The following is a 10382-nucleotide window of genomic DNA, read 5'->3' as shown; positions in this document are numbered from 1 at the left end:
TTAGAGAAAGTATGTGTCAAAGATGAGATTCTCACGACAGAAGAGTAGATATTGTATGCTGAGTAGAAAGGCCATTCTGGGGGTGTCTGGGTGGTGCAGTCAGTTAAGCATCTAACTCGTTTTGGCTCAGGTCGTGATCTCAGGGTTGTGAGACTGAGTCCCCTTGGGACTCTCTCTCTGCCCCTCCCCCTGCACGTGCATGCACATGTGTGCGCTCTCCTTCTCTAAATAAATAAATAAATCTTAGAAAGAGAGAGAGAGAGAGAAGCCATTCTAGATCTTTTCAGGATAAATCTGTCTGTAAGAAAATGTAGGTCACCACTACTGTGGTTCATTTGCAGCAGTGAACGTCTGAGTAGAAAGACTTTGACCTATAGTGCCTTTTTCAGTTTAGTGCTATGAAAAAAGCAACTCCCATGGTCTAGAAAATGTTCTTCTACTTTTTTTTTTTTTTAAAGATTTTATTTATTTGTTCATGACAGACAGAGAGAGAGAGAGGCAGAGGGAGAAGCAGGCTCCCCGCCGAGCAGGGAGCCCGATGTGGGACTCGATCCCAGGACCCTGATCCCAGCGTCTGCCTTCGGCTCACCCATCTGAGCCACCCAGGTGCCCTTCTTCTACTTTTGATAGTAAATTTTAAAATGTTTGTCTACAGGAGTTTATATTGTACAACTGGAAGCATGGAGCCTTGATTACTAGATGGGTTCCCAGGGTGGCATGCACAGAGAACAGCTTTCCACTGTTTAGAGTAAGAGTATGGGTTTGCTAATGTTAGATTGTAAATCAGTGCTTTTTTTTTATCTGAAAAACTGGAATAAAAATATTTTGGAGATACAGTTTTTTTTTTTGTTTAAATATACAATGAATTGTAAAGTCTAGTATTTAGGAGAAATAACCTTTAAAAAATAGGATAGTTTGGAATGAAAGTATAATTTGAGTAAGCCTGTTAATTTCTACACACCGATGAATATAGACCATGATATTATTCTGAGTGCCTAGAAGGCAGGGACATCTCTTATTCTTCTTTATCTCCTCCCTCTTACCACACCTAGTCAACAATGGACGGTCTTTGGAGACATCCACCCAAATGATAATGGACAAGCCTCTGCTTGAACATGTTTCAACACAGTAATCCCCACCACAACAGTCAGACCATTCGGGTTTGGAGGGTTTAGGCAGAAACTCGTTCTTCTCTTGAGTGAACATGAACTTCCTCTAACCTTCCCCTGCCGGGTCTGTCCTCTGAAGCCTCACAGAACAAGTCTGATCCTTCTTCCCTGTCAAAAGCCCTTTTGACCTCTGAAGGCAAATACAATGACACAAAATTTAAATTGTAGTGTGGCAAGCACCACACCGTAAAGTCAGACACTGACTTCTCCCTTTGAGGACCTAGATTTTGAAAAGGTTTGTTTTATGGGTTACCCCTTTACTCACTTGAATCAAATTAACCTTGTAGTCAGTAAAATCCCTATGTCTTTTTCACCTGCTCTTAAACATCTCCACCATGTCAAGTAGTTAGATTTTGAAATTTGCATTTATCCCTGTTAAATATCTTGTTTTATGTCGTCTATCATTTTGGCTTACCAGAATCTTCCTGGATTCTTATTATGTTATCTAATATCACTGCTGATCCTCCAAAGCTCTTTTATGTCACTTCCAGCCTCATTTCTCATTGCTCCCACTGTTATATACCCTTCATATATACAATCAGAATTTTAATTCTTGGAACAGACCATGCTTTATCTCAATTTGAGTCATTGAACTTACTGTTTTGTAATACTTTCCCTCTTTTTCCATCAGCTAACTTATTCTTCAAGGCTCAACCAAGATGTCACATTTAATAGAACTTCTCCTATTACTGGGTGAGATGGTTCACCTCTGAGTTCCCTTAGTACTCAGTGTTTATGGTTAAATCCTAGCACTCACCAAGCTATATTATGATGGTCTATGTTCTCTTTCTTTTTTAAAGTTTTTATTTATTTGAGAGAGAGAGAGAGAGCACGAGCAGTGGGGAAAGAGAAAGAGGGACAAGCAGACTTTCTGCTGAGCAGGGAGCCTGATTCGGGGCCCGATCCCAGGACCCTAAGATCATGACCTGAGCCGAAGGCAAACACTTAACCGACTGAGATACCCAGGCTCCCTAATAGTCTACATTCTTGACTTCTTTTACTCACTGATCTATGAGATTCCTGAATTCAGGAACATCTTTTTTTTCAACAGTTTGTCTCCAGTACCTAACACAATGCATGGCGTGTAGTAGGTTTTTAGTATATATTTCTTGAAAAAATAATTAAATAAGTCAAGTGGCCTCACCAAAGTAGTAATAAGCAATTGTATAGAACCAAGGATGTTACCCTATGATGGACCTCATTAAACTGTTCTCCCTCAATCCATAATCTGTTTTTCAGGCTATGGTCATCACCACAGTGAGTGATTTTCAGCACATATCTCTTACTTCTTCACGTCTGCAAGGACATCATAAAATATCATGAAACCCTGTCAAACGCCATCCTGAAATTCAGAAATATTATGCATGTGGCCTTCACCTGCCCTACCAGTCCCAGAAATGGAACATTTGTGTTGATCTTGAGCTATATTGGTATTTAATTATTGTATCCAGATTTTCACTTATCTTTCCCTGCATTGCTTATAGAATGTTTTAATCTCATCTCAGTTTTCTGTAGATTTTATATGTATTTTCAAAATATTTTTAGTAAATGTAGAATACTTGAATTTTTTTACAAATATTAATTACATAATAGTATTTGAGGATCACTGATCCTTGTTTTTGACTCCACCTTACAACCCCATTTGTTAAAGTAAAACTAAAGTTTTATTTATAGCTTAAGGGAGTCTAGAGAAAGGGAATGAAACTTGATTAAGTTCATGTTTGTTAAGCACTTCCCTGCATTATTGCTTATTTTTCACAACACTGCAAAGTAGGTGTTATTAATCCTGCCTTCTTTGAGGAAAGGAAGTCAGGAAGCAAGGAAGGGCCAGGACTGGGAATGGAATTCAGTTAGGCTTGGTTCTAAAGCAGAGAACCTCTGTGCGAATCTGATTAAAGCCACAGCCCCTATCCTAGCAGATGGACACAAGCCACTCATCAGTTGGAGTTCTTGTTATAAGTTATAGAAGTGAATCTGATTTTGAAATAGGAAGGCTTCATGTTTTTAAGATATTGGTAGCTCACGGAATCACTGGGAGAGCTGTAGAATCAGAAATGAGGTTTAGACAGCCAGGAAGAAATGCCCAAATCCACCCTATAGGAGAGTCTGCAGAGGAATCCACTGTTACCACTTTCTACTAAACGCTTCCTTTTTGGACTGGGTAAAGTGTGTTTATTTTCTTCTCTGTGCGTGTGTGTGTTTAAGGAAAAGGAGACAAAGCGCGCTCCCTTCCAGCGCCCAACACCCGTGGGGCTTGGAGGGGGCGGAGCCAGGCGCCCCCCCCCCCCCCCCGCCCCGCCTACGAGAAGGTGTAGCAGTAGAAGGCAAGGGCATTGGCGGGGTAGTCAGTGCGGAGGAGGGGGCCCAGGTGCCCGCGGTGCCCTGCTCCTAGGCTGGCCCTGCCCAGGGCAGATCCATGCTGTTCCTTCATCGAGGTGAAGGTACGGAAGGAGTTCCGAGCCTGGCTCTTCCAGTGCCGGTCATCGCCGAAAGGAAACCATCCTTCTACAGCTCCCAGCTCTTCCACCCGGAGCTCGCAGGCAGGTCTGGGAGGCCAGTGTCTCCTAGGAACAACACCAGGTCATTCTCAAGCAACAGGCGTCTGTCCAGCATCTCCCAGCCTTCCAGAAGGTGTAACTGGAGAGCGGAACTCCCTGCTGAGCACCTTCTGCGATTTTACAGCAAACCCCGGCAACCTGCATTTATCACATACAGGTGGGTGAGGATCCCTAGTCCGTCGGGCACTGGGAAATAGTTGAACATGGCCTGTTTGATGTAGGTATTGTCCTGAGGAGCTGCCTATAGGTTTCAGTGGAGTCAAACACAAGCGCCCCACAAACTTGGTTCTGTAGCGACAAGCATCCATACCTGTTGACATCACAGACACGGACCCATGTGGGTCAGCGCCATGTGGACACGGCAACAAGGCCTGACTCAGAGGCCCCTAACCCTACTACTTTTAGAGTTGATATCTAATCATTGGAGTGTCAGGGAGAGCACATGGGCGGAGTAGAGGAGATCCTGTGACACTAGTAATTAAAAGGATATGCTTATTCATGTAAATGCAACTTTTTAATTGTCTAGGAGTTGAATTGTACTTCTGTCATTGACAACTGAAACCTGTGACTGAAATTCAAAAATAGCAATGTCCTATCTAAAAGTTTTGTGGGATATTTAAAAATATGGCATTTGAATTTATACATGAACTGAAAAACGAAGCAAGTCCTGTCATCATTTGACAGGCATAATCATTCATCCTGTAATGCAAATAGTCACCTAATAGCGAGATGCTAATAGTGCCTTGGAGCAGGTGTTGCTAATTAGCTATTGGATTAGGCTGAATCGTATTCTCTTCTTTTACCTATGTATGATGTTTGTACAAAATGCAAATGTGAGCTGTAAGCGGAAATGTTTAAATGTCAATGATAGCTCATGGATTGACCTTGAAACAGTGAGAATTTTGAATTGGGCAATGATCAAAGCTTAATTGTAGCTTAGAACTCAGTCAGGTTCCTGGTTTCTCTCCTGACGGTCAAGGTTTGCCCTCAAACAGGAAGTTAAGTTAATCTGGGCTCTGGCCAGGTGACTAGGTGAGAAGACAGAAGTCATTTCTTACTTGCTCTTCCTATCAACTTCTAGCAGTTGGACTGCTCTGGGAGAAGTGGTAGCAATTACTGGTATAATTAGGGATCATTCGTTTGTTTATTCAGCAAATACTTATTGAATGCCTACCATGTACCTGCACTCAGCAAGTGGTAGGAATAATATAACTATTTGTTGGATGAAAAATAATCATTTGAAAGTTTGAAAAGCCTTCCATAAATGATTTGCAAACTTTGGTTTTATTCGTAGTGAGGAAATTATTTCTGTTTGTGTGATTGAAGTATGGAAGAGAGAATTTATTTTTACTCTCCTATGTTTTTCAGCCTCTTTTCAGTTGGGAGGGAGAAAAAACTAGTTCTGGCTAGTGAGCTATGAGTTTACTTCCAGGCTGATGTCGTGGAAAGCCCAGAGATGGAGGATGGAGGCTGTATGTTCTGGATGATGCAGAGGATGGAGAACTGTGTGGAGCAGAAGCTTTTGCTGACTCCTGCAGGACATGTCACATGAGTGAGAAAGACTTTCTTGTGCTAAGAGAATTGGAGAGCTTTTTCTTACTTTAGTAAAGGGTTTGGGGCTTGTATTTTTTTTTTTTTTTAAGATTTTATTTATTTATTTGACAGAGAGAGACACAGCGAGAGAGGGAACATAAGCAGGGGGAGTGAGAGAGAGAGAAGCAGGCTCCCCATGGAAAGAGGAGCCCGATGTGGGGCTCGATCCCAGGATCCTGGGATCATGACCTGAGCCTAAGGCAGACGCTTAACGACTGAGCCACCCAGGCACCCCTGGGGGTTGTATTTTAACACCATATTGCCTAGTCCGTCTCAACTATGTAAGCACTGTTGTGTACTTTCTATTCTAGAGGATTTTGTTGTTGTTGTGGCCTTGTTTATTATAACCACGGACTGTAGATAATTAACTGATCATTGCTAACAGATAGCTTGGATAAATTTTGCTATCTTATATCACAGAATGTCAAGCAGCCTTTTAAAAGAATGTGCTAATATGGAATTAATTCTAAGATGTTGTTATGAGAAGAAAGGAAGGTACAGAAGAGTGTTCACAGCTTCAATTAGTATAAATAAGAGAGGATCTATCTCTCTCTATTCATATATCTGCACACAGAAATGAACACATGTGGTCTTTTTATATATATAACATAAAATTTAACCATTTTAGGGGCGCCTGGGTGGCTCAGTCGGTTAAGCGACTGCCTTCGGCTCAGGTCATGATCCTGGAGTCCCGGGATCGAGTCCCGCATCGGGCTCCCTGCTCGGCGGGGAGTCTGCTTCTCCCTCTGACCCTCCCCCCTCTCATGGGCTCTCTCTCTCATTAAAAAAAAAAAAAAAAAAATTTAACCATTTTAAGTGTGCACTTGGTGGTATTATGTATATTCACATTATTGTGTAACCATCACCACCATCCATCTCCAGGACTTTTTCATCTTTTCACGTGGAAATCCACCGAACAATAACTCCCCATTTTCCCATTGTCCCAGCCCCTGGCAACTGCCATTTCACTTTCTGTCTCTCTGAGTTTGACTCCTCTACGTACCTCATATATGTGGAGTCACATAGTATTTGTTCTTTTGCAACTGGCTTATTTCACTTGGCATAATGTCTTCAAGGTTCATCCGTGTTGTAGCAGGTGTCAGAATTTCCTTCCTTTTTAAGGCTGAATAAAACTTTCATTGTACATACATGTGACATTTTGTTTATCCATTCCTCTATTAATGAATACTTATGTTGCTTCCAGCTTTTGGCTATTGTGAATAATGCTGCTCTGAACACGGGAGTACAAATATCTGTTCAGGTCCCTGCTTTAGTTTTTTGAGGTATATACTCACAAGTGCACTTGCTGGATTACAGGGTAGTTCTATGTTTAATTTCTTAAGAAACCTCCATGCTGTTTTCCATAGCAGCTGCAGCATTTTATGTTCCCAGCCGGGCACAAGGGTTCCAATTTTTCCACATCGTCACCAACACTTGTTCTTTCTGTTTCTTTGATGATAGCCATCCTAATGGGTGTAATGTAGCATCTCATCATGGCTCTGGTTTGCGTTTCTCTAGATTATAAGTCTAGAAGACTTAAAAGTTATAAATGATGATAGGAAATCTTCCCTGAGTACTTTATTAAGCTCTAGGATAACTTAATTTTTGTTATTGTCTAAGTTATTTTTCTGAAGATAAACTGAACTAAGTACTTAGAGTTTAAAAAGGTATTTTTCCTTTTTCACCTTCTCCAGATGCAGAGTAAATGGCTAGTATTTGAATAATTTTCATTTGCAGTTTTGACCAACTAGCTTTTCACATTTTCCATAGCATTTTAGTGGTACTATCATGTAGTGGTTAAAAATATAATTTCTAGAACCAGGCTATTTGAGTTCAGAGCCTGGCTTTGCCACTTACTAGCTGTGTGATTTTCGACAAGTTACTTAACCTTTCCGTGCTTCAGTTTCTGCTTCTATAAAATGGAGATAATATTGGTACCTAACTCAGAGGGGTGTCGTGAATACTAAACAAACAAATAAATAAATGTAAATCATTTGGAACAATTCCTGGGACGTAATAAATACTAAATGTATTGGTTATTATTATAGTTAAAATACCATGAATCATTTGGTAATAGTACAGCATATGTTTGTATGTATTTGGAAAATACATTGACAGTTATTTAGATCTCAAGCAAGGGATTCATTATGGCTTCTGGAGGAGAGTCTATGGCTTTGAATAGAAGGGTTTATCTGGTCTGTGTTAGTCAATAAAAAGTAGTTGAAAGTCACCTTTAGTACTTCTCTTAAAAGTAACTAATCTTTTGACACCATGGGGCCTTGAATCAATGGTTGCAGATCAATATTTTCTATATACAGTTATTGTTTCCTTTCACCTTACACACTGTGGCTGAAAATCAACACACTGTAGGCTGAGAAAATCAATGGGGTACATTTGTGGTTTAGGGAACACTGGATAGGAGACATATGTCCTTTTGGAAAACACATACAAAGGAAATTATGTAAGCACTTTCTCAGAGGACTCCTAAAGTAATTACTGGATGAATTTGTGATCCAACAGGTTTCTCCTCAATTACTGAGAGAGCACACCAATTCATTTACCTTGCGGTAAACAGGCTATCCCAATCGTCCAAATAAAGACACCAAGATTGTCCCTGTTAAAATAATTGGCTCTGGTGGGCCCAAACTCAGAATTTACAAACTGCCTCTCATTTCTGGCCCATTTGGCCTTGATTTGCAGAGACAATTGACTGCTTTGAAATAAATCTTATTTTCAGCCGTCTCAAGGAAACGAGTCTGAATGGTTTGGAGCTTTCTGTGTTTTAGTGGAACCAGATGAGTTACTATCAAAAGCCAATTCACACTGTGAATTACATCTTTTTAACAACGTGCACTCCCTCTCAGGGAATTAAGAAAGAATTTCCTTGGTTTTAAAGTCAGGACCTCAAGAGTGTTGGTTGGCCTTTGTATTGGGAGTTAGCTCTGCAATAGCAGCTTTCAAGAAATAAACACATTTGTGTGGTTTGGATGGGGAGTAGAATTTAATGCTGTGCCTTCTGAATCCCCAAATGCTGTTTACTGGATGAAGTCTGTGGCAAGATAGATATGCTTTGAGATTTTCTCAAATGGATTGCCACTTCTTTCAAATAGGAGAAAGTCAAACAAGAAGAATTTGTATTTGCATTTTTTGGAAAGTATTAGAATATTCAAGATGGGCTGCTTATATTGTTACTTGCAAATTAGATTCACACAATTAGATAGAAACTCATCCCCCCCTTCATTGTGCAGTTATTTCAAGCTTTGTCACATTCTAGCTAAGACATTGGGCAACTCATTCATTCAATCATTTATTCATTGTGCAAATACACTGTGTGCTGACAGGAAACTAGGTGCTGGAGATACGGTAGTGAAAAAAACAAAATCTGATCCCCTGTGGGTCTTATAATTTAGTTGGGGAGAGTGGGTTGTTCTAATCTACTCAGGCTGCCATTGCAAAATACCACAGACTGGGTGGCTTAAAAAAACAGATTTATTTTCTCACAGTTCTGGATGCTGGGAAGTTCAAGATCAAAGTATGGGCAGATTTGATTCCTGGTGAGGGTCCTCATTCTGGCTTGCTGATGGCCACTTTTCAGTGGTGTCCTCACATGGTGGAGAGAGAAGGAGAGGAAGCAAGCTCTCTGGTATCTCTTCTTATAAAAGCATTAATCCCATCATGAGGTCCCACTGTCATAAACTCATCTAACCCTGATTACCTCCTAAAGACACTGTCTCCAAGTATCTTCATAAAGGGTTAGGGCTTCAACATATGAACCTTGGAGAGACATAAGTTAAGTCCATAGTAGGGATATAGAATACTAAATAAATTCATGCTAGGTTGGATGGTGATACACACAAAGGAGTGTTCTGATGGGGTTGCTGTTTCATATGAGGAGGTCAGGACAGGTCTTCGCCATAACATTGTAAACTCTTGACTTCACTCTGAGCAAAATAGAGTCATTGTAGAATTCTGAGCAGTGGAGAGCTGCGATCTAACGTATATTTTAGGTGGATCTCTCTGCCTCTGTTGTATTGGGAATAGACTCTGGGTGGGTTAGGAGACCACTGCAGACATCCAGATGGGAGCTTGCACAGAATTACACAGGTAGAGATGATGACATGTAGACAGATTCTTGATCTACTTTGAGCATAGAGCTGGTAGGATTTGTTGATGCACTGGATTTGCAATGAGAGGAAGAGAAAAATCAAGGATGACTTTGTTGATATCAGCAACTGAAAACATAGAGTTGTTACTGAGATGGGGAAGCTGAGAGAAAAATTTTCTTGGGGGGAATCAAGAGTTTGCTTTGGGCAATTTGATAGGAGGGCAGAGACGTCAAGAGGACACTTGATTAGATAAGTCAAGAGTTTAGGGGCAGGCTCTGAGCTGGGATCTATATTTGGGAATCATCAATACAGAGATGTTATTTAAAGTCATGAGACAACCATCAACAAGTAGGTCCCAGGGCTGATCTCTGGGAGATGAAGATGAAGCATCATTTAACTGAGACTGAGAAGGAAGAAATAAGTAAAAGGTGATCGAAGGGAAAGTGTTATTTCACAATCTAAGGGAAGAAAGTATTTTGAAAACAAGGAAGTAGCCAACTGTGTTAAATGCTAAAGGTTTTAGTGGAAGAGAAATAGGGAAATTCTGTGTACTTGTCTTTTGCCAAGTTGGCACCATGTAAAGCTGGAACTACATTTCTCAGAATCTTCTTCCCTGTACGGTGAGAGTTGGGCAAGAGAGAAATTTGCATGGAGATTTGGAAGGCAGGAGCAAAAGCCATCATTCAGAGGAGTCTTGGTGGCCACAAATGGTGGCTTTGCAGGTTTCTCTAGAGCGCCCCCTGCCAGTTTTGATGGCCAGCTGCAACAGTTTCTTAGGCTTCTCTGTGAGCTCCAACTGCTTGTTTCTCCTCCACTGCTTTAGTTTAAGACAAGGTTGTTGGTGACTGTTTTCCTTCTCTGCAGACTTTAATTCCTATGTTAAACTCCTGATTTCTTTTTTCTTTTTTTAAAGTTTGTTTATTTATTTATTTTTAATCTCTATACCCAATGTGGGG

At 40.7% G+C, this 10382-nt stretch overlaps 1 pseudogene; it reads right to left on the bottom strand.

The window, feature by feature from the left end:
* Positions 1-3468: 3468 nt before the first annotated feature.
* On the bottom strand, positions 3469-3971 carry LOC115941568 (N-acetyl-D-glucosamine kinase pseudogene; annotated as a pseudogene).
* Between the last annotated feature and the right edge of the window lie 6411 nt (positions 3972-10382).

Source organism: Leptonychotes weddellii, chromosome 5 (assembly GCF_054177405.1).
Source record: "Leptonychotes weddellii isolate Sample4059 chromosome 5, ASM5417740v2, whole genome shotgun sequence".
NCBI lineage: Eukaryota > Metazoa > Chordata > Mammalia > Carnivora > Phocidae > Leptonychotes > Leptonychotes weddellii.
Note: the sequence above shows the minus strand (reverse complement) of the source record. Positions and strands in the feature narration are given on the sequence as shown.